This window comes from Aquarana catesbeiana, linkage group LG08, assembly GCF_042186555.1.
Source record: "Aquarana catesbeiana isolate 2022-GZ linkage group LG08, ASM4218655v1, whole genome shotgun sequence".
NCBI classification, from domain to species: domain Eukaryota; kingdom Metazoa; phylum Chordata; class Amphibia; order Anura; family Ranidae; genus Aquarana; species Aquarana catesbeiana.
The window spans coordinates 138,728,307-138,753,751 of NC_133331.1; the positions used below are offsets into that span (position 1 = coordinate 138,728,307).

General features: G+C 43.4%; 1 protein-coding gene across 3 annotated transcripts in view; it reads left to right on the forward strand.

The window, feature by feature from the left end:
• The window catches only part of MYPN (myopalladin), a 290,321-nt gene that overhangs the window by 53,152 nt on the left and 211,724 nt on the right, over positions 1 to 25,445 (forward strand). The window contains exon 1 of one of the 3 annotated variants that reach the window (XM_073596446.1): positions 14,435 to 14,653. The exons of the other annotated variants lie outside the window; for them this stretch is intronic. The gene's annotated coding sequence lies outside the window, so the exon portion shown is untranslated. Of the gene's footprint in view, positions 1 to 14,434; positions 14,654 to 25,445 lie in introns of those variants that run through there. 3 annotated transcript variants of the gene reach the window in all.

Sequence of the window (25,445 nt, forward strand, 5' to 3'; positions counted from 1 at the left end):
TTTATCTAATTGTATTAATTTTTGCATAGAAAAAAGGCACAAACCAGGTCATATCCATTATAGAGCCTGGATTATTTTTAATGTGACCTTTTAATAAAGAAGTTGTTTTACACTATGAGCTCTTTCTCCTTTTGTATTTTTTTTAATGGGATCTTCTTTTCATAAGTGTTATGAAGAGCATAGAAACCAAGGGATTCAATGCTTTTAAAGCGGTTGTATACCCGCTGACACTTTTTTTTTTATACTCCTGTAAGGCAAAAGGCATAATGAGCTAGTATGCAATGCATACCACTTACCTTAGAACGAGGCATCGGTATCTTACCTGGTCCACGCCGAGGTAGCTGACATGTTGCCTCGGCATGTCTTCCGGGTATCACGGCTCCAGCGCTGTGAGTGGCTGGAGCCGCGATGTCATCACTCCCGTGCATTCGCGCGGGAGATTTCTTTCCCGGCAAGGTCCGGCATCTGCCAGGCCTTCAGGCGAGAATCCCCTGTGCGCATGCGCCGCTCCAGTCAGGGGCTCATAGCAAGGGGAATATCTCCTAAACCGTATAGGTTTAGGAGATATTTTTTTTTACCTACAGGTAAGCCTTATTTTTTTACCTGTAGGTAAAAGTTAAAAAATTGACTATACAACCGCTTTAAGCAATGTTACCCTGTGCTGTTTGCCCATTTTGTAACAAGTGGTCAATCAAATCAGTGAATTATACCACTGGTGTGCATCGTAAAGGTTGTGAAGGACCGGGACTTTGCCACATTGAAGATTTGCTATCACATTTCTTACTTCCTGGAAGATGTTTGTTGCATGATTTAATGGACTTATAATTATTTTATTATATACTATTGGATTGATTTTGCACAATGTATTTATTTTTCACTACATTGTTTGTTGGATGGCCTATCGATGTATTGATTTGATGTACCTTTATTGATTTGCACTGTATCTTCTGTTATGAATTTTTTAATTTTTTTATACATTCAATGATGTATTAATGTAATATTGATTTAAAGAAGTTCCCCATGACTGGCGGACAGCTAATATTGTACCTATTGTCAAGAAGGGCAGGAAGGTAGAAGCTGGTTATAACAAGCCAGTGAGTTTAATATCGGTTGTAGTCAAGTTAATGGAATCACTCCTGAAAAGAAGGATCATTGATTACTTAACCGGTTCCCGACCGACTCCTGTACATTTACGTTGGCAGAATGGCACGGCTGCGCAAAGTAACGTACCCATACGTTACTGAATTTGCCTCCGTGTGCGTGCGCGCACCTGCCCCGTTCTCCGTGAGTCGGGTCGCAGGTCCCACGGACTCGATTGCCGCGGGCATACCCACGATCGCCTCACGGAGAGGACGAACGGGGAGATGCCGTTGTAAACAGCATCTCCCCGTTCTGCCTAGTGACAAGTGTCACTCGATCTCTGCTCCCTGTCATCGGAGTAGAGATCAGTGACGTCAGACACCAGCCCATCCCCCTGACAGATAGAAATCACTCCCCTAGGACACACTTAACCCCTCCCTGCCCCCTAGTGGTTAACCCCTTCACTGCCAGTGTCATTTATACAGGAATCAATGCATTTTTATAGCACTGATTGCTGTATAAATGACAATAGAAACTGGTGGTGACAAGAGCTTAATGGAATGAGACAACCAACCCGTATAAATGACAATGGTCCCAAAAATGTCCGACATGTCCGCCATAACGTCGCAGCCACGATAAAAATCGCTGAAATGGCATTACATTAGAAAAACTGAAATATCACATGGTCCTAAGTATTCAGACCCTTTTCTTAGTATTTAGTAGAAGCACCCTTTTGATCTAATACAGCCATGAGTCTTTTTGGGAAAGATGCAACAAGTTTTTCACTCCTGGATTTGGGGATCCTCTGCCATTCCTCCTTGCAGATCCTCTCCAGTTCTGTCAGGTTGGATGGTAAACGTTGGTGGACAGACATTTTTAGGTCTCTCCAGAGATGCTCAATTGGGTTTAATTCAGGGCTCTGGCTGGGCCATTCAAGAACACGGAGTTGTTGTGAAGCCACTCCTTTGTTATTTTAGCTGTGTGCTTAGGGTCATTGTCTTGTTGGAAGGTAAACCTTCGGCCCAGTCTGAGGTCCTGAGTACTCTGGAGAAGGTTTGTGTCCAGGATATCCCTGTACTTGGCCGCATTCATCTTTCCCTCCATTGCAACCAGTCGTCCTGTCCCTGTAGCTGAAAAACACCCCCAGCTGCAGGGACAGGACGACTGGTTGCAATGGAGGGAAAGCTGCAGTGTACATTAATGAGGAAAAAAAATGAACTCAAAGAGTCATAAAGGCATGGGTGCTGAAAATCGGCAGATAGACGGAACTCCAAAGGATCCAGAACCTCCACAGATGTATATGGGTGGCCATATAGTGTAGGTCTAAAAAGTAGGTTTTTTATTTCTAAAAAACGGCACACAGCAATAAAAAAACTGTGATCACAAGTAAAATTCAAGGAAATGTGCGGAGCAATAAGCCAAGACCGACGCGTTTTGACCAAAAAGGCCTTCAACTGAGGCATTCTGAAGCATTCTTTTTTTGCATACCATCTGGATGAGAGTTGCCCAGGTGTACACCTAAGATCCAGTTGTGGTTTTCCTTCCATTGGAGGTTCGTTCCACATATACACCTGTGGAGGTTCTGGATCCTTTGGAGTTCCGTCTATCCACCGATTTCGGCACCCATGCCTTTATGACTCTTGTCGTTGACATTTGAGTCCACCTGTTCTGGTAAGAGTACATATACTTTTCCCCTTTGCTGAAGCTATGCCACTTTTGATGAAATGGGGTGAGAACTTTGTAGGTTAATCCTATCCATTAAACGGCACGTACGAGGAAGCTATTCCAATTGAGGGATTCGCATCAACCGCTCAGGAGTTCTGTTTGGGATATTGATGAAATAGCTTCCTCATATGTGGAAGCTTCCTTGTATGTGCCATTTAACGGATCAGATTAACCCCGAAAGCGCTTACCCCATTTCGAATTGGTGAGTGTAAATTTTGAGGGGAGTGGAATCACGTGGTGCGGTGAAGGTTGTTACAACACGTCCATCAAGCCCCCTAAATGAACACTCAATAGGATTACATTTTAGTTGGATTTATCTGTCACAGGGTGTATCACTATAAACTGTGTTAATTTCAGTATTAATACACTAAAGAGCGCTGCTTTGGCCTTGCGGATCATTGGAGATGAACTTTTTAGGCTTATGTTTATGAGTATTTGATACTATAGCAGCAGCCTGTTATTTTATTGTTAATTGAGGTATTTTATTTTAATTGGAGTATTTTACCTAAGCGCTGGATAAGTGACTTTGTCTGCTTTAATATTTATAATCCATAGCACTGGTGCCTGAATCTGATGGGCTTGGGGCTCTTGGGCACCCCAGTGAACCTTTTGATTCAACTGCGTGTCTACATGTTAAGAGTCATATATATTTTCAGTTTGGAATCTCCCATCAGAATATTGAAGTGTAAATCCATATCCACATCCACATTGCTACTTTATATACAGTAGTTGTTAAGCCCTGCATTCTTCACAAATGTACGTAGAATTTGTGTACATGTTGTGGGAAGGAGACACTGCTGTTTCATTGATTTTTGTAAAATTCATTTTTATTAAGGTTTTACAAAAAGTTATACAATGAAGAAGAGCATTTCCAAGCAGTTTGTTACAGCTTACATCGTAATATGAAATAAATGCAGCATAAACCTTATCGGTCGATAATGATTTCATTCTGTTGGGTCATGCATGGTCCTATTAAGAACAAATGAGCTAGGTGACAGAACTGTAGGCCTATCAGCGATGTGGGTAAACTGATCTTCCTTGTATTGTGTCCTTCCCCATGTTTTAATTGGTATAGTATGGATACTAGCCCAGCACCTGCTTTATATGCTCAGACCTTGTTGATGTGCTCTATCTATTCTTTTTCACTGGACAGTGAACTAGTACGGAATGCTGAGCCGTTGGGTACGCACTGTCAGAAACAACAGTTGCTGGTACTCTTGGCTGAGACAGTAATCTGCAATACTGTGCTTCTCCTATCCTTGCTGAAACCTGAGTACATTCCAGCTTCAAGGCTGACAGGGCATTTCTGGAAGTCAGCAGAATTCCTGAGTTCTGTTACCTGTCTTCGGCTCCCTGATTGGCTAGGTTTGGCTTGTTTAAAGCTCACAATGACTACTTCTGTCTTATGTTTATTATTATAAATGTGCAGTGTATTCAACACTCCTGCTAATAACAGTTATAGTGTTCTCTAGTTGGGAAGAAAGTATGGCATGTGGAGCCACTGGGTACGCACTGTCAGACTCTACTCTCACTGGTATGTTTGGCTGAGATTATACCTTAGATGCTATCTTCATTCTTTAGTAATGACAGACCACAGACAATGATCCAGTTAGAATGCTTCATCTTTCCTAGTTCCAAGATCTTTTCCTGGCATAGGATCTCATCACTTCTGAATGAACCAGGACAAAATCCAAAATATGTCTTTTCCCAAAGGCCAAATCTGACACAATATACTGTATATATTACCAAAATTGATTAAATTGTATTAGCAATGTTCACATATATTCATGTTGTAGTCCAATATAATAATTTGTTAGTGAAACATCCAGTTGATGTATAGCCAGATTGTATTGTAGGAAGACACTGAAAATGTTGGTTTCACACAAAGCCTTATGTACATGAAATCAAAACTCCATGGAATTCCTATCTTATTGCCTGGCAGGGTGAGAAAATGTGCTGAAGCAGAACCTATGTAGCCCTGTCTTGACAGGAAATAAATTACTGCAGATATTTGTTCTGGGTGATGTATAAAATGGACATGTGCATTCAGCTAAAATGCAGTTCCAGTAAATTTTTTTTATATATACAGTATATTAATCAAAACCAGCGATCGGCTTATAAGTCCCAGTGTGCAATATACTCCATAGGGTTATTGTATGCTCTCACCAGATAAAATGACCCCTCTCACAAATGGGTCTAAATAATGTTTTTTATAGTGGAGAAGGGTTAGAACCTCTGTAAGATTTTTGTTTTTGGATGTGTTCCCATATGAAGGATTTTTTCCTTGCTTAAGGTCTTGGTTACACTCTGCCACCCATATAAACAGGGTCTCTTTGGCCCAGACAACACACCCAGCAATAGAAACCCTTACAAAGGTGTTCTCCCTTTTCACCACACTAAAAATAAAGGTGTTTTGTTGCAAATGAATTAGCCAATTATCTTATTATCATTTGGGAAATATTATAGGGTAACTTAACTTTTTCATAGTTACCAATTAAGTGAGACCTCCCTAAAATGTTAAACTTACCTGTCCTCGCTCCTGATAGATTTCTGCTGAGAGCCACCACTGAATACTATACCGGTTGGGCTGGCTCTTTTGCACAAGCAAACAAAAATCCTAATCATTCCGATGGAGAGCTAGTCTTATATGCATCTCAACAGTGGACAGCCTCTTCACAGAAGTTAATATGATTTTTTTTTTACGCACATGTACAGAAGAAAAAAGCTGCCTGGCCAGGAGAATCTCTAATAGATTTTAATATGTTCTTCCATCCACGCTGTATTTTCCTGTTGTATTCTGACAGCCGACACCCATGGTTGTTAGAATAACAGAACAATAACACATTTTCCAACCTGCTCCTTTGGCAACAGCTAATTAAAACATTGACTAGGCTGGTTGGCCCACGGCTTGAATTTTGCCCTGTGGAAGTCATTGGACAAAACATATAGAGAAGAACAAAGTGATCATGCTATCATATGACCTCCTACGCATACAGAGATGAGCCTATAACCCATGAAGAGTAAGGATTAATAGCTGGTGTGGTTGCGTAGGACAGGAAGGATTACAGTTTGTCCTGAAAAGCTAATGCTATCATAGTGCTTTGTGCACTTTCATAATGTAAGTGTAAAGTGAATGTTTTTAGATGTGCAATATTTTTATTCGAAATGGTTATACACTATTAGATTGATTTTTTCATTCTATGAACACTGAGAGAGATTCATGAATATGGCATGATCATAAAAGGAAATTCTACACATGATACCGTGTTTGGAGATTATTATCTGGATGCCTATACCTGAAAAAAAAAGGCCGACAATTTTGAAAAAAAGCCCGATATTTTCTACTTTCTGCTATAAAATACATCCAATAACAAAATCAAATTTCTTCATCAATTTAGGTCAATATGTATTCTGTTACATGTTTTTGTTAATCCCAGTAAGCGTATATTGATTGGTTTACGCAAAAGTTATAGTGTAGTAATGGTGGTGATCAGCAACCTCTAGCAGGACTGTGATACTGTTGGGGACAACTGGACACTAACTGACACTTTGCGGAAACCAGTGACACTAATACAGTGATCAGTGATAAAAATATGCACTGTCTCTGTACAAATGACACTGGCTGAAGGGGTTAAACATCTAGGGTGATCAAAGGGTTAACTATATGCCTAACCAGTGTTTGTGTTTACTATGTGTGCTTTTACTAGGGGGAGAGATGGATTCTAGTCCCTGCTTTGCAGGATCACCTAATCCATCCCTTCCCCCTGTCAGAACAGAGATCTGCCTTTTTTACTTAGGCAAATCCCCGTTCTGTGTAGTTTACCGATGATCGGCGGGTGGCATGTGCGTGCTTCCTGCAGGCATGAAATATACATGATCCTGCACAGAGCTGCCACTCTGTAACAGTAAAACTGCTATAGGGTGGTTAGTAAGTGGTTAAATTAGAATTCAGTACAAAACCTTACTAGTTTTAAAACTGTCCTCTCCCACCTCCTAACACCTATTCTAAATGAACTGAGTAAAAAAAACTGTTTACTTTAACTATTTTCAGGTTACTCTGGTCTGGTCATGTAATGCAGCTCCCCTGTGTCAGCCAGCGGCCAATACAGGATAGAGTAGGGAGTACTGACAACAGATGGGCCATAGGAGCCTATGGGTGACATCACCACTCCCAGCCATTACCAGCCAGTGTCGAGCACTATCTCCTCTCCCCTGCAACTGGTGCTAGCTTACATAAGGGAGATCACATTACCGGACTGAAGCGGCCTAAAAATAAGTAAGTATACAGATCTTCCTTACACAGGTTAATCAGAATAGACGTTAAGAGGGGGAGGGGAGGGGATAGTTTTAAGAGTACTTAGGTTTTTCAAGGAATACTTTTTTAAGACGTTGTATGGATGTTAACATGCTCTGTTTGACCTTCAAAATCTGAGGTCAATTTCCTTTGGTGAGTGCACCTTTTGAAAGTGGTGGTGTGGGAAAACAGTGGGAGCATATTTCTTATCCCCTTCATGCCTAAGGCCGGGTTCACACTTGTACGACAACCGCTCCAACATTGGGAGCTTACGTCGCATGACATGTGAAAATCAATGTTTCCCTATGAGAGCCGTCTTAACTGGTCCGACTTTGATCCTACTTCAGCCCATTGAATATCACTGAAGTCGGATCACCGTCTTGACTGATCCGACTTTGGCATGCGACTTCTGCTCTGATGATCTTGAAGGGGGACCCTACGCCAAAAAAAAAAAAAACGCATGGATTCCCATTCCAAGACCATACCAGGCCCTTTGGTCTGGTATGGATTTTGAGGGGAACCCCCATGCCAAAAAAAGGCATGGAGTCCCCCCCAAAATCCATACCAGACCCTTATTTGAGCACACAGCCCGGCAGGTCTGGAAAGGGGGTGGTGACGAGCGAGCGCCCCCCCTCCTGAACCTTACCAGGCCGCATGCCCTCAACATGGGGGGGTTGGTGCTTTGGGGCGGGGGGGCTTGTGTCCCCATGCCCAAAAGCACCTTGTCCCCATGTTGATGAGGACAAGGGTCTCTTTCCGACAACCCTGGCTGTATAAAGACATGGGGTGGGGCCATCCGGTGACGTCACATTGAGACCTGTCCCCGTATGACGTCACTGCCAGGGCATGATGGGACGGTGATGTCATAAGGCGGCGGGGTCTCCATGTGACGTCACTGGATGGCCCCGCCCCATGTCTTCATAAGTCATAGCACACAGCGGATCTGGCATTACAGCGGGAGAGTGCATCGAGGCAATATCAGAAGAAGAATAGAGGGAGAAGACAGCGCAGAGAGGAGACCCGGCAGAGTCAGAAGACAGCGGACAGAGGGAAAAGAACCTGAGAGGGCTAGAAGACATCAGCAAAGAGTGGAGGAGAACCAGAGAGGGGAGAAGAACCAGCAGAGGAAGAAGACATCAGCGGAGGAGTGAGAAGAGCTGGAGAGGGGAGAAGAAATCAGAAGCGACACCGGGCCTGTCTTAATAAATTACTTAAAAACCTGTGTACTGAGTTTTATTTTTGACATTTTTTTTTCATGTGAATGGGTAGGGGTACAATGTACCCCATACTCATTCACATAGGGTATGGGGCTGGGATCTGGGGGCCCCATTGTTAAAGGGGACTTCCAGATTCTGATAAGCCCCCCACCTGCAGACCCCGACAACCAACAGCCAGGGTTGTCGGGAAGAGTCCTTTGCCCTCATAAACATGGGGACAAGGTGCTTTGGGGTGGGGGGGCGCAGGGCCCTCCCTGCCCCAAAGCACCCACCCCCCCATGTTGTGGTCATGCGGCCTGGTACGGTTCAGGAGGGGGTCACTTGCTCGTCCCCACCCCCTTTCCTGACCTGCCAGGCTGTGTGCTCGGATAAGGGTCTGGTATGGATTTTGGGGGGACCCCATGCCATTTTTTCAGCGTGGAGGTTCCCTTAAAATCCATACCAGACTGAAGGGTCTGGTATGGTCCAGGAGGGGGAACCCATGCGTTTTTTTTTTTTCTTTAATTTGGCGTGGAATTTCCCCTAAAGATTCATACCAGACACAAAGTGCCTGGCATTGTCTGGATCAATGTTGGATCCCCGTTCATTGAAGTTGGACGGATGTCAGACTTCAAGTCGCGGGGCAAAGTCGGATCCAGAGTCGTACAACTTTCGTGTTGTACCAGTGTGAACCCAGCCTAAGGGTAAAACAAATCTTAATGCCTAAGCACAATTTTGCAACTTTGACATGTGTTAGTAAAACCGTACATATCATCACAACTACTTTGTGCATCCAGGTGGAATATACCTTGTTTTTTTCAGGACAAATTGGGCTTTTATTTGGTAGTAAATGGTAATGGATATCTCCTATTTTTTTTTTTTATCAAAGGAAAACTGGCCCAAAATAGTACACAATTTTTTTTTCAATTTTGCTGTATATTTCTTGCTACTATCATAACCTTCCACCAAAGAACAACCCAAAACAAATTCACCTGCTCTTGATGATCTTAGCGATACCACATATGTGTATGTTACAGTGATACTAATTGAAAAAAAAAAATCCTGGCCCTGACCTTTGACCTTGACCTTTGACCCTGACCTAAACACTAACCCTGACACTGACCTAGATCAAACCATGATCTAAGTATTTTTTTTTTTTTTTTTATATTATTATTTTTATTATTTATTTTTTACACACCCTTTTTTTGTTGTCTCTGTAAGGAAAGAGAGAGATATGATGCATCTCTCTCCTCCATTCACAGAGAGAGAAAACATGGGGGTGGGCTTCACAGTGATCAATCACTGTGGTAGCCAATCAGAGGCTATCACAGTGATCATGCGACCCGGAATCGGATGGGGCCCGGAGCTCTCGGTAAGATTGCTGCGGTACACTCCAAGCACAATCGGAGATAGGCAAATATGCCACCCCACGGAAAAAAAACAGTCTAGTGGGGCAGCATATTTGTGTGAGGTCAATGCCAAGGGGTTAAAGCTGATCTCTAGGTTTTAGTGAACTTTAAACAGTTTGTTTGGACCAAGCTGGTCCAAACAAACTATGTACTTCAATATCAGTTGCAGTGCCTGTGAGTGCTGTATGAACTATATGTAGCACTGGTAACATACTAGGGTTGATTTACTAAAACTGGAGAGTGCAAAATCTGGTGCAGCTGTGCATGGTTGCCAATTAGCTTCTAACTCCAGCTTGTTCAATTAAGCTTTGACAAAAAAACATGGAAGCTGATTGATTTCTACGCAGAGCTGCACCAGATTTTGCACTCTCCAGTTTTAGTAAATCAATCCCGCAGTATACAGCGCTGTGTTCAGCAGTGGGATAGGAACTTCCCATCCCGCTGCCAGAATAAAATTAAGTTGAAGTGAGCGCTGCGCAGCCATTCACAGAGAGCTTTGTGTTCTATGAATTAAATCACAGCTCTTTCAGATTGGCTGAGAGGGAGAGTGTGGTGTCACCACCCTGCCTCTCTGCTTTATCCAATCAGAGAACACTTTGCATTAATTCAGAAAATGTAAAGCCCATGCTGAGCGGAAAATCTCCTGTGTTCAGAATGCAGCAGCCCAACTGCTCAGCATCGGACACGGAAGCTAGCGGAGGTCACTGGGGTAGTGGTGTCTACTAAAGTGACTTTTAGCTTCCATTGACATCATCCAGGCATGGTATCTACAGTGGGGAAAAAAATATTTGATCCCCTGCAGATTTTGTACGTTTGCCCACTTACAAAGAAATTAAGGGTCTATAATTGTTATCATAGGTATATTCTAAATGATAGAGACAGAATATCAACCAAAAATTCAGTAAAAAAACATGATACAAATGTTTTAAATTGAGTTGCAGTTCAGTGAGTAAAATAAGTATTTTACCAACAATAATTCTGGCTCCCACAGACTGGCTACAGTATGTGCGCATGTGGTACACAGATTAGTCCTGTCAATTTAAGAAGGTGCTCCTAACGACAACTTGTTGTGTATGCACCAGTCCACAAAATCTCTTTCTTCCATTCAAATCCACCTTCATGGGCAAGATGAAAGAGCTGTCAAAGGATGTCAGGGACAAGATTGTAGATCTGCACAAGGCTGGAACGGGCTACAAGACCATCAGCAAGAAGCTTGGTGAGAAGGAGACAACTGTTGGAGCGATTATTCACAAATGGAAGAAATACAAAATAGCCATCAATCACCCTCGGTCTGGAGCTCCATGCAATATTTTGCCCCATGGAGTAAGGATGATCATGAGAAAAGTGAGGGATCAGCCCAGAACTACACTGATCTCAAGGCAGTTGGGACCACAGTTACCAAACAAACCATTGGTAACACAATACGCCGCCATGGATTGAAATCCTGCAGCGCCAGCAAGGTTCCCCTCCTCAAGAAGGCACATGTACAGGCCCCTCTGAAGTTTTGCAAGAGAACATCTAAATGATTCAGAGAAGGATTGGGAGAAAGTGCTGTGGTCAGATGAGACCAAAATTTAGCTCTTTGGCATCAACTCAACTCGCCGTGTTTGGAGGAAGAAAAATGTTGACTATAACCCTAAGAACATCCCTACAGTCAAGCATGGAGGTGGAAACATTATGCTTTGGGGCTGTTTCTCTGCTAAAGGTACAGGCTGACTTTGCCACATTGAGGGGCCAATGGATGGGGCCATGTATTGTAAAACCTTTGATGAGAACCTTCTTCCCTCAGCCAGAACACTGAAGATGGGACGTGGATGGGTCTTCCAGCATGACAATGACCCAAAACATACCACCAAGGCAACAAAGGAGTGGCTCAATCAGAAGCACATTTAGGTCATGGAGTGGCCTAGCCAGTCCCCAAACCTTAAACCTATAGAAAATTTATGGAGGGAGCTGAAACTTTGAGTTGCAAAGCAACAGCCAAGAAACCGTAAAGCTTTAGAGAAGATATATAAAGAACAGTGGATCAAAATCCCTCCTGTGCAAACCTGGTAACCAACTATAAGTACCTTAATTAATAATAATAAATAATAACTACAAGAAACGTCTTACCTCTGTGCTTGCCAACAAGGGTTCTCCACCGAGTCATGTTTTACTTGGGAATCAAATAATTTTTTTGCTCACTGAACTGCAATTTAATTTATAACATTTGTATAATGTTTTTTTTTTCTGGATTTCTGGTTGATATTCTATCATTTAAAATACACCTATGCAGTGGCGGCTGGTGCTCAATATTTTGGGGGGGAAGATGTGGGGGGAGGGGGGCCGCGACAGTCACAGCGATCACCAGCACCAGCAACCACCCCCCCCGGTGGGAGACGGACAGACGGGAAGGCGGAGGGCGTCCTTACCTTAGGAGGCAGATGACCAGTCCACCAGGGATGACACTGTAATCTCCCCTCCTCCTCCCTCCACTGCCTGAGCCGGAGTGCTGGATGTGGCTGCGGGTGAGCCGTCCATGGAGACCTCGCCCTGGGGCCATTCCTTCTCCTCCCAGCCGAACAGGAAGTGGGTCCTAAGACTCCATGGCCAATCAGGTCCCATGACCCGTGGCCACTTCCTGATTGGCCGGGAGGAGAATCAGGAGGACAATAGCGAATATTAACTTGCTATTGTCACACAAGTGGGTGGACTCTGGGCGCAGTGCTCTAAGCCCAGAGCCCGCCCTTTTTTAAAGCCAATTAGAGCCTCTAGCTCTAATCATGTGCTTAAAAAAAAAGAAAAAGCCCCATTGGAATCCATGTGTCTGGCACCCCGCATGTTGATTAGGGGGCTGTACGCATGGATGGGGGGGGGGCTTGGATTAAGGGCTGCCACTGCAGCTATGATAAAAATTTCTTTGTAAGTGGGCAAACTTACAAAATCTGCAGAGGATCAAATAATTATTTTCCCCACTGTACATAAATAGATTGGTAAGCTGGAGCTACATAACTATGTCTAAATTATGGGTACCTGGAATTCTTCTTTAAATGGTTGCTCACTGCCAAACTCTGGAGAAGGTTGTGTGAGCAATGGGCATCAGGAGCAGATATTAAAATTACAGCCTGCTGCTATCTTAAGCCACGTACACACGAGCAGAATGTCCGACAGAAAAAGTCTGACGGAAGCTTTTCATCGTCTATTCCGATCGTGTGTGTGCCTCATCGGACTTCCTTTTTCAAAAATTCTGACGGACCTAGAAATAGAACATGTTCTAAATAGTCCCGACGGAACCAATTCCTGTCGGGAAAAAGACTCGTCTGTACGCTGTTCCGTCGGACCAAAAATGAGGCTTGTTCTGAAGCAAGTACGAGATGGAAGCTATTGGCTACTGGCTATTGAACTTCCTTTTTCTAGTCCCGTCGTACGTGCTGTACGTCACCGCATTCTGGACGGTCGGACTTTGGTCGGACTTGACCGTGTGTAGGCAAGACTGCTTGAAGGGAATTCCGTCTGAGTTCCGTCGGAGAAACTGGAGTTTATTCCGACGGCAAAACCGGTCATGTGCATTAGTCAGCCTAAATGCTGGGGGAAATGCATGGGGGAGATCAAGCTTGGTCACTAAGCCTGAGCCCTGGGCAGCCCATAATTGGTAGGTAAGCAGTAAACACATTTTGTTCTCAGTACTTTTTCTCACCTTTTTCACCTTTTCTCTCTCTCTCCACCCTTCCCCTCCCCCCCACCATTTCCTCTTCCTCTCTTATCTACCCCCCCACGTCTTCCTCTCTCAGCCATCTCCTTCTATCCACCCCCCCCCCCCCTTCAATCTCTCCTGCTTTCCCCCTCTCTCTCTGCCCCATTTTCTTCCTATTTTCTCCTACCCTCTCTCACTCTCTTTCCACAATCTTTCTTTCTCACACGCCCCCTTTGGTACTTACTTCTGAATTCTGTGCTCTGTGTATTACTAACTCCTAAGCTCTGCTCTCTGCTCTCTGTGCGTTACTTAATTTTTACCCCTGCGTTCTGGGCAATATTTACTGCTTCCCCCAGCAATCTCTGCGTTAGTTACTCCTGATGCCTGCACTAAGCTTTACCTAGACCCAGAGCAGAGTAGGCTCAGGTTTTATTTAACCATACCCCTTTAATCCCCTCCCACTGTGCAATTTGGCCACAACCACGCTTTGACATATATTTACTATTGTTAGTGTGCCAAGGGTGCGCAGGATCTTTCACAATCCTGGTTATGCCTACCCCACGTTATTCACATAACTTTTATATGTATTATTTGGTGCTGTTTATGTGTATATAGAGATATCTTGTGTATGTGGTTGGTCAGCGCAAGTGTTTGGTGATATTATAGTCACAGGTTTTTTATATGCTTTTTACAGTATACAGTGTAGCTGCTTACAAAAGAAGGGAATAAAGCTGAGCGCGTCCAATTAAGGGAAGTAAAACTGCAAAGTGCTAATTATTTTGCAAAAAAAAAAAGCTGAGTACATCCCCATAAATAATAATTTACTTTCTTTTATCATGCATTCCTATTGGTTTAAACCCTGTGCAAAATGCATTTGAAAATTATCTGTATGCATATGCAAATAAATTAGTCTGAAGAGGAAATAATTTAGGAAATAAAGCAGTGTATTTCCCATGTAAAACTAGCTATGGCAAGAATGACGAGCACTTGCCTGAAGTTTTCCTGTCCAATGAGGTGAATTGCTTTGTAGGCACATGGTGTGGGATGCCCAAAATAACACAGGACCTGCCACTGACAAATGCTGCTTCTTCAGTGGTGACAGGTTGACTTAGCTTCATACAATCATTTTCGCAAAATTTCAGGATAACCCTCCTCTTGTCCTGTTGGATAAGTGCCTTGGATCACCAGGACTGTTGAATTTCAGCTTCTTTACTCCCTTTGGATATTATCTCTTAACAGGAGACAGCCAGGGCTGGACACAGGAACATATTTCTAGGTAATTATGGAAAATAAACACAAGTGATCTCTCACTGCAACTTCTTCACATAGATGAAGATGTAATGTAATATACATACTGAAAAGCATGCTAACAAACTAGTCCTGTGCACTTGGTAGCTAATTATGGAATAGTACTTTATTTTTTCTTAGAATTTAAGTTTATAAATGCAGCTTTTTTCCTTGGCAGTCTGTGCTGTGAATTAACATGGTTAGTAGTGGTAACTAACACTAAGTAAATTTGCTACTGATAAGTAATGTTATTTCATGTGATTATCTATGGAAATTGACTTTTTATTTTTAATAAAGACTTACTTTATACTAGACTGTGTAAAACGACCCTGCTGATTATATTTAGACCAATGTGATTTGCACTGTAGATTAGAGTACACAACAGCTGCACTGGTCGTATAGGAAAGGGCAGAGCTCCTGGGGACTCTGTGCCTTTCCTTCTCCAGCAGAACGTTGATTAACAGCAGCAGATGTTAGGTCTAGGTAATGCAACCCTCATTAAAATAGCAGCACTCCCATCATCGCTTAACGGCGTTCAGGATAATGATTCAAATTCGCTTTTGCTTAATGTAATTCATGACTGTTCTTGGTTTTACATGTAAAAAGTGTATGACTTAGAAAAACACAACCATGTGTTACAACAGAAAAGCCCTCGCTCCTATTTATTGAATATTTAAAAATGTCACAAGGATTATTTTAAACCAACGTGACTTTTTTGGACAAGTGTTGTCCAAATACATAGGTGTTCCATAGTAAGATTGTTGTTTTTATACAGCTGGAAAGGTGTGCAGTAATACATGGTGCCAACCAATTACAAACTGGTTTAAAGTGTGTTCCACCGTGCAGCCAAATTTGAGAACCCCCACCATAAGTTCGTTATGTGTCCCCTTTCACACATCATACCTAAAAATAATTAGAAAAATAGATTTCTTATCTTTTTAGTTGTTTCTTTGGAGAAGAATGTTATAAAGGACCCTTTTCCCAGTGTCTATTGTTCAGAAGAACTTGCAATTTGCACATGCCTGGGTTCACACATATGCGATGTCAGACACCGCATGTGATTCGCACCGCATTGCTGTGCCGATCACATGCAATGTCTGTGCAATGCGAGTTCAGCCATACAGTTGTATAGCTGAATTCGCATTGGATTCACATGAAAATAGTGCAGGAACTTTTTTTCCCTGCACTGGAATAGGATCGCATGAGTGTTCACACCCATGTGATCCGATTCCTGTCCGAATTCACAGTTCTCACAGCAATCTGCGAACCGATCTGGGGGTGTCGTTAACTTTGTATTGACACCCTCAGCGGTTCGCAGAGGACAGCGTGAACTGCCTGCAAGGGAGATGCGATGCGGGATCCGGCACTGAAATTGTGCTGGTTCCCGCACTGCATATGTGTGAACCGGGGCTTAGGGAAATTTCAAGCACAGTTTGGATTAAAAGTCTGTTAACATACAATGCAGAACCCAAGCCTTGATATCTTGAGCCCTTTTGTAGGACAGCATACATATCTAGTTTACAACTGATAATTAAGTTCTGCCAGCACAGTACAGAGAGGGTTAATTATGGTAAACAAAATAAACTCCCCATCCCTCTCAAAAACATTACCTAGAAGCAGAGAGTTGAGCAGAATTTTTCATCTTTGAAGTTATTGGAAAAGAGCATTGCAAATCATTTTAAATATTATTAGAGTTATTCTGTGTAATTGGGCTGATTAACAAATGTAACCTGTAAATGCTAAATGTAAAATGTTATCCAAATATGACGGTAATACACTTTAAGCTTTAGGGTAGACACATTGCTGAAACGGGGTAATGAGTTTCTATGGGGCGATATACACAGCTTTGTTCAGTCCTAAAATCCACATCATATTTGTATGTTTTCCTAGTGTTGGTGTGGTTTTCCAACAGCTACATCCTGCCACAACCCAAATACAGACCAGTGTCTGACCAAATTAGCTGCAGTGTGTGTCTGTGTGACTGAGGTTGGTACAGGAGCTTGTAGGCCCCTTTGGGAGCAGGGGCTGATGGAGCTGGTCTATGTACTCAATGTGGAATCTTTGAAGTAAAACTTTAAGGAGAAAGTGGGATATGATCCAATAACCTATATTTCTACTGCTTTATCGTTTGTATTTATTGATGTTGCCATAGCTTGGGAAGTGTAAATTGCTATTGAAAATGAATATGTAGTCAAAGAAATTTAGAGGTCAGTGATAGACAAGACACTATCAGAGGAATTCAAAATGGCCCTAATGAAAGTTTTCTGGTGGTTGCTTCTCCACACGGCCAATCAGGAAGTGGGAAAAATACGAATTTAGCATGTAGATAGCGTGCAGACGCTATTTGGATGCCAGGAGACAAACACATACCACACAGCACAGCCCAAAATCTTGAGGTACTAGCCTCTTTGAGCCTTAAGCCTGTTCTCCTACAATTCTTATACAGGCTTGGTAACTGTAATATACACACGCTGGTTCATGTCACCAGTACCTGTATTTTCTTAGCTGTGTGTTTGCTGCTATTTTTTCCTGGACATATCCATTTAATTTTGCTTACCAGCAAATTACTACGTTACTATTTCTGCGGTTGATGACACTTTGATCATTGTGCTCCTGAAGAAGCGTATCCCTACACACAACACGTAGAGCGAATAAGTAAATATTCTGTGCCTGGATTCACATTCTGACCCATATGATCTTACATCTACATCCTTTTTCAGTTACTACTATTGGAACCTCAACCATTGCACCTTTGGATGTACTATTGTAACTCTGTATCTTGCAAGTGGTGTCAGAATCTGTGTGTGGGTTATACAATATTAGTTTTATGAATTTTATATATATCTATATGTAATAAATTCCCCCTTTTTTAACTCGGTTGTATAAAATAATAAAAATTATAACTACTTTTATATGGTCTACCCGTGTGCCTTTAAAGTCCAATTTTCTAGTCTTTAGTTTCTATACAAACAGGAAGTGGGCCCTGAGGCCTGATTGGCCGGGAGTCCCAAGACTCCCTGGCCAGACCGGCTTACTGATAGGCTGGGAGAAGAAGCAGGAAGACATTAGCGAATATTAATTTGTTAATGTCACACAACTGGGTGGGCTCAGGGCGCAGTGCTCTGCACCCCGAGCTCACCCTTTTATGAAACCAATTAGAGCCTCAGGCTCTAATTATGTGGTTCAAAAAAATAAACCCCATTAAAATCCATGTGCCTGGCGCCCTGCATGTAGATTAGGGGCTGGGCTGATGTCAATGACCATATTTGGGGATCTGAGCGACCAGTTCCACATTATGTACACTTCACTTTGGAGTGACAGTGCAGAGCAATGGGCAGATTCAAAAGTCACTATTGGACTAAAAAGCAGTCATGGATCCCCCCACTCCTATGCACTGTCACTCAAAAGTGGAGCAGACCTAATGGGAAACTGTTCTCTCTATAGCCCATCAGGCTCCGTCCACCCCTAGTATTAAATTCCTTGGCCAGGTGCGTGTCAGTGTAACGGGTGCAGTGGCCGGGAAGGAAGATTAGTCATAGGGGCCAGTTCACAGCACATGCAGTGCAGTGCCTTTTTGTTCTGCATCAAAAACGCATGGTAAGTAGGTTATATGGTTTCCAATGGCATAGTTCACACCAGGGCAGTCAGTTCCAGAAAAAAAGTAGAGCATGCTGCATTTTTCCTGCACTGGAATGCAGTAAAACGCATCAAAAATGCATCAAAAATGCACTGGACCCTAGTATAGTGAAAAAAAATACAGGGAAAAAGAAGAAAAAAAGCACATGGAATGCATCTGGAAACGCATTAAAAATGCACCTGAACACATCAAAAACATGCTAAAGACACGCATGCAGAAACGCATCCGGAACGGATCTGGAGTGCGTTTTTGTGAGTAGTGTAAACTGTCCCTGAATGCACTGAGGAAGGTGCGTCCAGTGTGGAAGGGACAAGAATTGAGCACAAGCACTGACACTTAGGTGCTGCACCCTTTATAAATTCCCCCATATATATTTTTTTTATAATATTTGGAGGTGTACATATGTAACCTTAACATGTAACAGGTATATCAGAAATATAGAACACACAAAGTTATCATACTTTTTTTTTTTACTTTTAGCCTACTGAAAATATGTTTTAATTTGTTTCTTTATTTTGTGCTTGACAATCAATTAACTTTGTTATAGTTTATGGTACATATGGTCCATTCTGCTGTACTGCCAAAAAGCATATATAGCACCATCTAAGCTGAGTCAAATTGAATGCTTAGTTGGGATGCACAGTGATAGAAATATGCACACAGTTACAATTATATCTGTTCATTCTTTGTCTAGCCTTTCTCTTATCTTTTTTCTCCATGGGAATCCTTGAAATACTTTTCAGGTCTTGGTGAACCCTTTTAAAACAAATTAATTGGAGGTCTGTTGGAAAAATGCCCTTTACATTGGGGGTCAGTGGGATAAATGCCTCCTACAGTGGAGGTCAGAATGCCCCCCTTATAGACAGCTAAAAAGGTTATTTGTGTTATGCAGCTGACTCTTCCAAGTGGCATTGACTCTGAAACTCTGCATGCACCATCAAATGGGAGGTCAATCGGCAACAGCTCAATTTACCTCTAGCATCCTCTGGAGGAACCCTAATGTTTCAGGGATCTCTTGTTGAGAATGGCTGGTCTGCACTATCATGCAGGTCTTCATTTAACAAGATGTCTTAAAGTGGTAAAGCAGTGGCGGAACTACCAGCATAGCCACACATGCGGGCGCTATGGAGCCCGCAGCCGAGTGGGGCCTGGTGAGTTGGCGTGCAAGTGAGCGGGCGGCGGGTGAGCTGGCGAGCTGCCTATCCGCTTGGCGCTTGTACAGTCACACTGACTGTGCGAGCGGACGCAGCTGGGCGGCTTGGCGGCTCGGCGGGGGCGGGTGAGAGAACAGATGGGAAGCTGCCAGCTGGGAGGCTCGGTGAGTGGACTGGCCAATCAGCAGGTGGCGGAGCAGAGAGATGACATCATCTCTCACTGCCTGGCGCCCGCCCTGCATCTCGGAAGTTCCGCCCTCACTCACTGTGCAGGCAGCAGAGAGATTAGATCATCTCTCTGCTGCCTGACTCAGACTGGGGCATAGGAAGTGACAATCCCCATTCCCCACCTTAGCAGGAAAGTGACAATCTGCAACTTGTGGCAGGTGACGTGGCAAGTGGACAATCCGCAATGTGTGGCAGGTGATGTGGCAAGTGGACTATCCGCAATGTGTGGCAGGTGACGTGGCAAGTGACAATCCGCAACTTGTGACAGGTGATGTGGCAAGTGGACAATCCGCAATATGTGGCAGGTGACATGGCAAGTGGACAATACGCAACATGTGGTAGGTGACGTGGCAAGTGGACAATCCTCAATGGGTGGCAGTTGACGTGGCAAGTGGACAATTTGCAATGTGTGGCAGGTGACGTGGCAAGTGACAATCCACAACTTGTGGCAGGTGACGTGGCAAGTGGACAATCCGCAATGTGTGGCAGGTGAAGTGGCAAGTGGACAATCCACATTGGGTGGCAGGGGACATGGCAAGTGGACAATTTGCAACGTGTGGCAGGTGACGTAGCAAGTGACAATCCGCAACTTGTGGCAGGTGATGTGGCAAGTGGACAATCCGCAATGTGGGGCAGGTGACGTGGAAAGTGGACAAACCGCAATGTGTGGCAGGTGACGTGGCAAATGGACAACCCGCAACTTGTGGCAGGTGACGTGGCAAGTGGATAATGCGCAACTTGTGGCAAGTGACAATCCGCAACTTGTGGCAGGTGATGTGGCAAGTGGATAATGCGCAACTTGTGGCAAGTGACAATCCGCAACTTGTGGCAGGTGACGTGGCAAGTGACAATCTGCAAAGTGTGACAAGTGATAATCTGCATCTGGTGGCAGGCGACGGTGGCAAGTGACACACTCGGGGCTCCCACTGATTCTGCATTATGGTGAGTTGAACTATTTCATATTATTTAACAATGTAATAATAGAAATAATGCACTTCAATCATCCTGACACCATAACAACCATGGTGCCGTGATGATTGAAGCGCCAACATCAGCCATTGCCCTGATAAATTGCCCCCAAAAAACGTATTTTCTGGCAGTGCCCCTCCCGAGACTAGACTCTGGATCTGCTCAGGGTGAGGATGAGAAATGTAAGATTACTGTTAAGCCTCCCAGGCCCCGCGAGTCCGGCCGTGTCCTGACACACGCAGCCGCATTCAGCAGGAGCAGAGAGCAGAGTGGGCAGGAGCAGAACGCTCGAGAGCCCCTGTGAAGGGACATTGTTTTCGGCACATGAGGAGGCTCTGGAGTCTGGACAGAAGGTAAGAAGGGAGTGGGAGACTGTCATCTGTTTTGCACTGTTTTGCTATTTTTGTGAAGAAAATGTTTGCTATATATTTTCATTAGGATAATTTCGGCACAAAGAGAGGGGGAGCAATGCCAGGTTCAAGAGTGCATAATGTTCCTAAGACCTTAAGAATAAACTTGATCAAACTACCATTAGGACCACTGTTCATCATTACTGTCTTATTTCTCCCCTATTTGTCTTGTATTTACACATAAGTTTAATCAGAACAGAAATTGATTAGAAGGCATGGAGGTCAGCAATGTGTGTCCTTCAGGGGCTGCATACAGTATACTGCAAACTTTGTTGTTCGAAATTAATATAAGCTGTTGCTTGGGTACTGTGCCACATGGGTGTGGTAATCAATGGCATTATTTCATTTTTTTTGTGGGGGGGGGGGGGGGGCTGTTTGCAGGGGGGGGCTTACAACATTTTGCTATGGGGCACTGTGATTTCTAGTTACACCCCTGTGGTAAAGCTATATATTTTTAAAATAAAATAATAAACATGGTATACTTCACTGAAAGTCCTCTTCTGGGGTCCCCCACCGGCCTGTCCACTCCTCCTCTTCTACAGTATGTCTGCCCCCTAGCAGGGCAGACGTGCAGGCTCCTTCCCAAGTCGGGCTATATGTGTGGACACACACAGAGTGGCTCAGCCCCACCCACTGCACTCTGCTCACAGGTTTTGATTGACTGCAGCAGGAGCCTCTGAGCATGTAAGAGAGAGGGATATCTCGGGCACATCGCTGAATTGAAATCAGGCTCAGGTTAGTATTTAGGGAGGGCTGGAGGGAGCTGATCATTGAAGGTTTTTTCCTTAATGCAGAGAATGAATTAGGGTAAAAAAACCTTCATGCCTTTAGAACCACTCTAAGGTGGCCATACATGTATTGGCATGACCATTCAACTGGTCATTTGAGTTGACTAAAATAATCAAACTGAAAAATAATTCAATTGATTTGGTGAGCTTTCAAACCCTTTTGATGCTAACAAATCAGTCAACTGCCCTACCCTTCCAAGCAGATCATATTGATCTGTTGGGGAGAACTTGAGGAGGTAGACAAACACAAACTGTTGCATGGTTCCATGGATATCTTATTGAGTACCTGCTTCATTGCAGATAATCTGTAGATGGGACAGAAGAAGCCTAAAACTCAACCACTACAGATGTACTATCTTTTTGGGGTTCAGATACTGCCTCTCACTAAAACTGCAGATGTCAAAGTCAATAGCATTCTGTTTGAAGATACACCCCCATTTTTATTGATAGTTATTGTTCCTTCATTCATTTGGTCCCTCGGAAAGTTAACCCCTTTCAGTTTGGATGCTCATGCTTCTTGCTGTGGCTCCCACTTTAGACCTGAAGCAAAGTGGGAATTGAGATGTAAGGCAGGCTTCTCATCACACTCCATGCGGAGTATACGTTCCCGCCCTGATTGGACAACCATGCAGGAGAACCCCGGAAACTGTGAACTGAAAGCATGAGAGAGCTGTAGATAACATAAAAAATAATGCGGAGGAATATTGTACATGGAGGAAAGTTGTGATAGAGGGATTAGCAACTGATGTGATACCACTTGTGAGATTAATTGTATACCATATTTAGTCCAAGCATGGGGGTCTGAAATCTTGTATATATGTGATAAGTTGGGATTACGCCATAACGGTACATTGGGTGAGACAGATGTTTTTTGATAGCTCTCACAAGCCAAACCTGCCCTCCAAGCACGCAAGGTGGTGAGCATGGGGGGGGGGTCAGCTCATAAGGGGCCCACAACCATCTAAGGACAAGAAATTTAAGAGCTTCCGTAGAACCCACCACTGCAGCCTCTAAGGCTAAGGAGGAATTTAATAAATCCGGACTCAACCACCAAGCCACGGTCACCAACTGAGCAGCCAAAAAATATGGTGCCAAGTTGAACAGGGAGACCATTAGTTGCTCGGCGAACTCTGAAGGCTTGTTTCCCCCAGCACGCTCCGGCAGGCCCAGGTTTACACACACAATTGTGAAGTGGAAGGAAAATGATAAATGATTTTCAACATTTTTTACAAATAAATATGTGAAAAGTGTGGCGTGCATTTGTATTCAGCCCCCCTGAGTTAATACTTTGTAGAACCACCTTTCACTGCAATTACAGCTGCAAGACTTTTTAGGGATGTCTCTACCAGCTCCAACTTTAGAGTGAAATTTTTGCCCATTCTTCCTTGCAAAATAGCTCAAGCTTTGTCAGATTAGGCCAAAAAGTTACATTTTTGTCTCATCTGACCAGAGCACCTTCTCCCACATTTTTGCTGTGTCCCCCACATGGCTTCTCGCAAACTGCAAATGGGACTTTTCATAGCTTTCTTTCAAAAATGGCTTTCTTCTTGCCACTCTTCCAAAAAGTCCAGATTTGTGGCGTGCACAACTAAGAGTTGTCCTGTGGACAGATCCTCCCACCTGAGCTGTGGATCTCTGCAGCTCCTCCAGAGTTACCATGGGCCTCTTGGCTGCTTCTCTGATTAATGCTCTCCTTTCCCGGCCTGTCAGTTTAAGTGGACGGCCATGTCTTGGTAGGTTTGCAGTTGTGCCATACTCTTTCCATTTTCGGATAATGGATTGAACAGATGCTCAAAGCTAGGGATATTTTTTTATAACCTAACCTTGCTTTAACTTCTCCACAACTTCATCCCTGACCTGTCTGCTGTGTTCCTTGGCCTTCATGATGCTGTTTGTGCACTAAGGTTCTTTAACAAACCTCTGAGGGCTTTACAGAACAGCTGTATTTATACTGAGATTAAATCACACACAGGTGGACTCTATTTACTAATTAGGTGACTTCTGAAGGCAATTGGGTCTACTAGATTTTAGTTAGGGGTAACAGAGTAAAGGGGGCTGAATATAAATGCACGCCACACTTTTTCGATATTTATTTGTAAAACATTTTGAAAACCGTTTATCATTTTCCTTCCACTTCACAATTATGTGCCACTTTGTGTTGGTCTATCACATAAAATCCCAATAAAATACATTTACCTTTATTTTACATTTACCATTATGCTGCTTACTTTGGGCCACCCGAGCCGAGCTGATGAGCTGCGGGAGTGTAAGGAGCATGTCAAGGTCCTGCAGGGGTAGAGAAATTACCCAGTAATGCTGAAAAAGCCTGTAGATAAAAGACAGGATCAGGAGCTCCAGCGTCTCACGTTCGCTCGCGCTCACATTCCCGGCCACGCCATAGGAACTTGTTTTAGCAAATTCTGTCCCTTATACATTTTACCTAAGGAGTTTATTGTTATCCAGAATGATTTCACTTCTTATCCTGTCTTCTTAGGGACATCTCAATCTACAAGGTCAACAACACTCAGTTCCTGCTATTCCCTTCTCAAATGAGGAACTGAATATACGGAGTAATCAAGTAACTTCAAATTCTGGATGGACCATCTGCACACTGCAGCACTGTAATGCCGCGTACACACGGTCGGATTTTCCGATGGGAAATGTTCAATGGGAGCTTGTTGTCGGAAATTCCATCCATTTGTAGGCTTCATCAGACATTTTCCGTCGGAATTTCCGACAAACAAAATTTGAGATCTGGATCTCAAATTTTCCGACAACAAAATCTGTTGTCGGAAATTCCGATCCTATGTACACAATTCCGACGCACAAAATTCCACACATGCTCGGAATAAAGCAGAAGAGCCACACTGGCTATTGAACTTATTTTTCTCGGCTCGTCATACATGTTGTACGTCGCGTTCTTGACGTTCGGAATTTCCGACAAGATTTGTGTGACCGTGTGTGTGCAAGACAAGTTTGAGCCAACAACTGTCGGAAAAAAAACATGGATTTTGTTGTCGGAATGTGCGATCGTGTGTACACGGCATAACGGTGTGCAGAGGGTCCATCCAGAATTTGTAGTGTTAATATGTGGTTACACCCCTTTAGCACCTGATAGTTCAAATACATGTACAAGCTATTGGGATTTTAGCACTGGTATATCTTTTCTCTATCAAGTAACATTTGACTATTCTCCAGCACCGACTATTATGTTGACCCTAGTGCCCCATTTTAATCTGGTTTAATCTCTGGGGAACATTTTACAGACCATTCTTCAGGTCAGTCATTTGCTACATTTTCACATTTTCGTGCAAGATGGTGATCCTGTCCTCTGCGATCCTCCTAAGAAGTCCACACTTTCTGGATTTTTGCTTTTCCTACAGTATTTATCCTTTCCTATTTGGTCTCTCTTCTTGAATTAGAGAGTCTAGATTTTGGGTTAGTCTTATTAGTCTTTTTGGCCCAAAATAGTTACAGTTGATTTTCTTGGACTTGCCTGGTTGGAGATGTTACACTCTTAGGGACTCTATTATCAGAAGTATCCTAGAGTTTAATTCCCTGTATTGCTTTCTGTGTCACAAGAAAATTCCTTTTT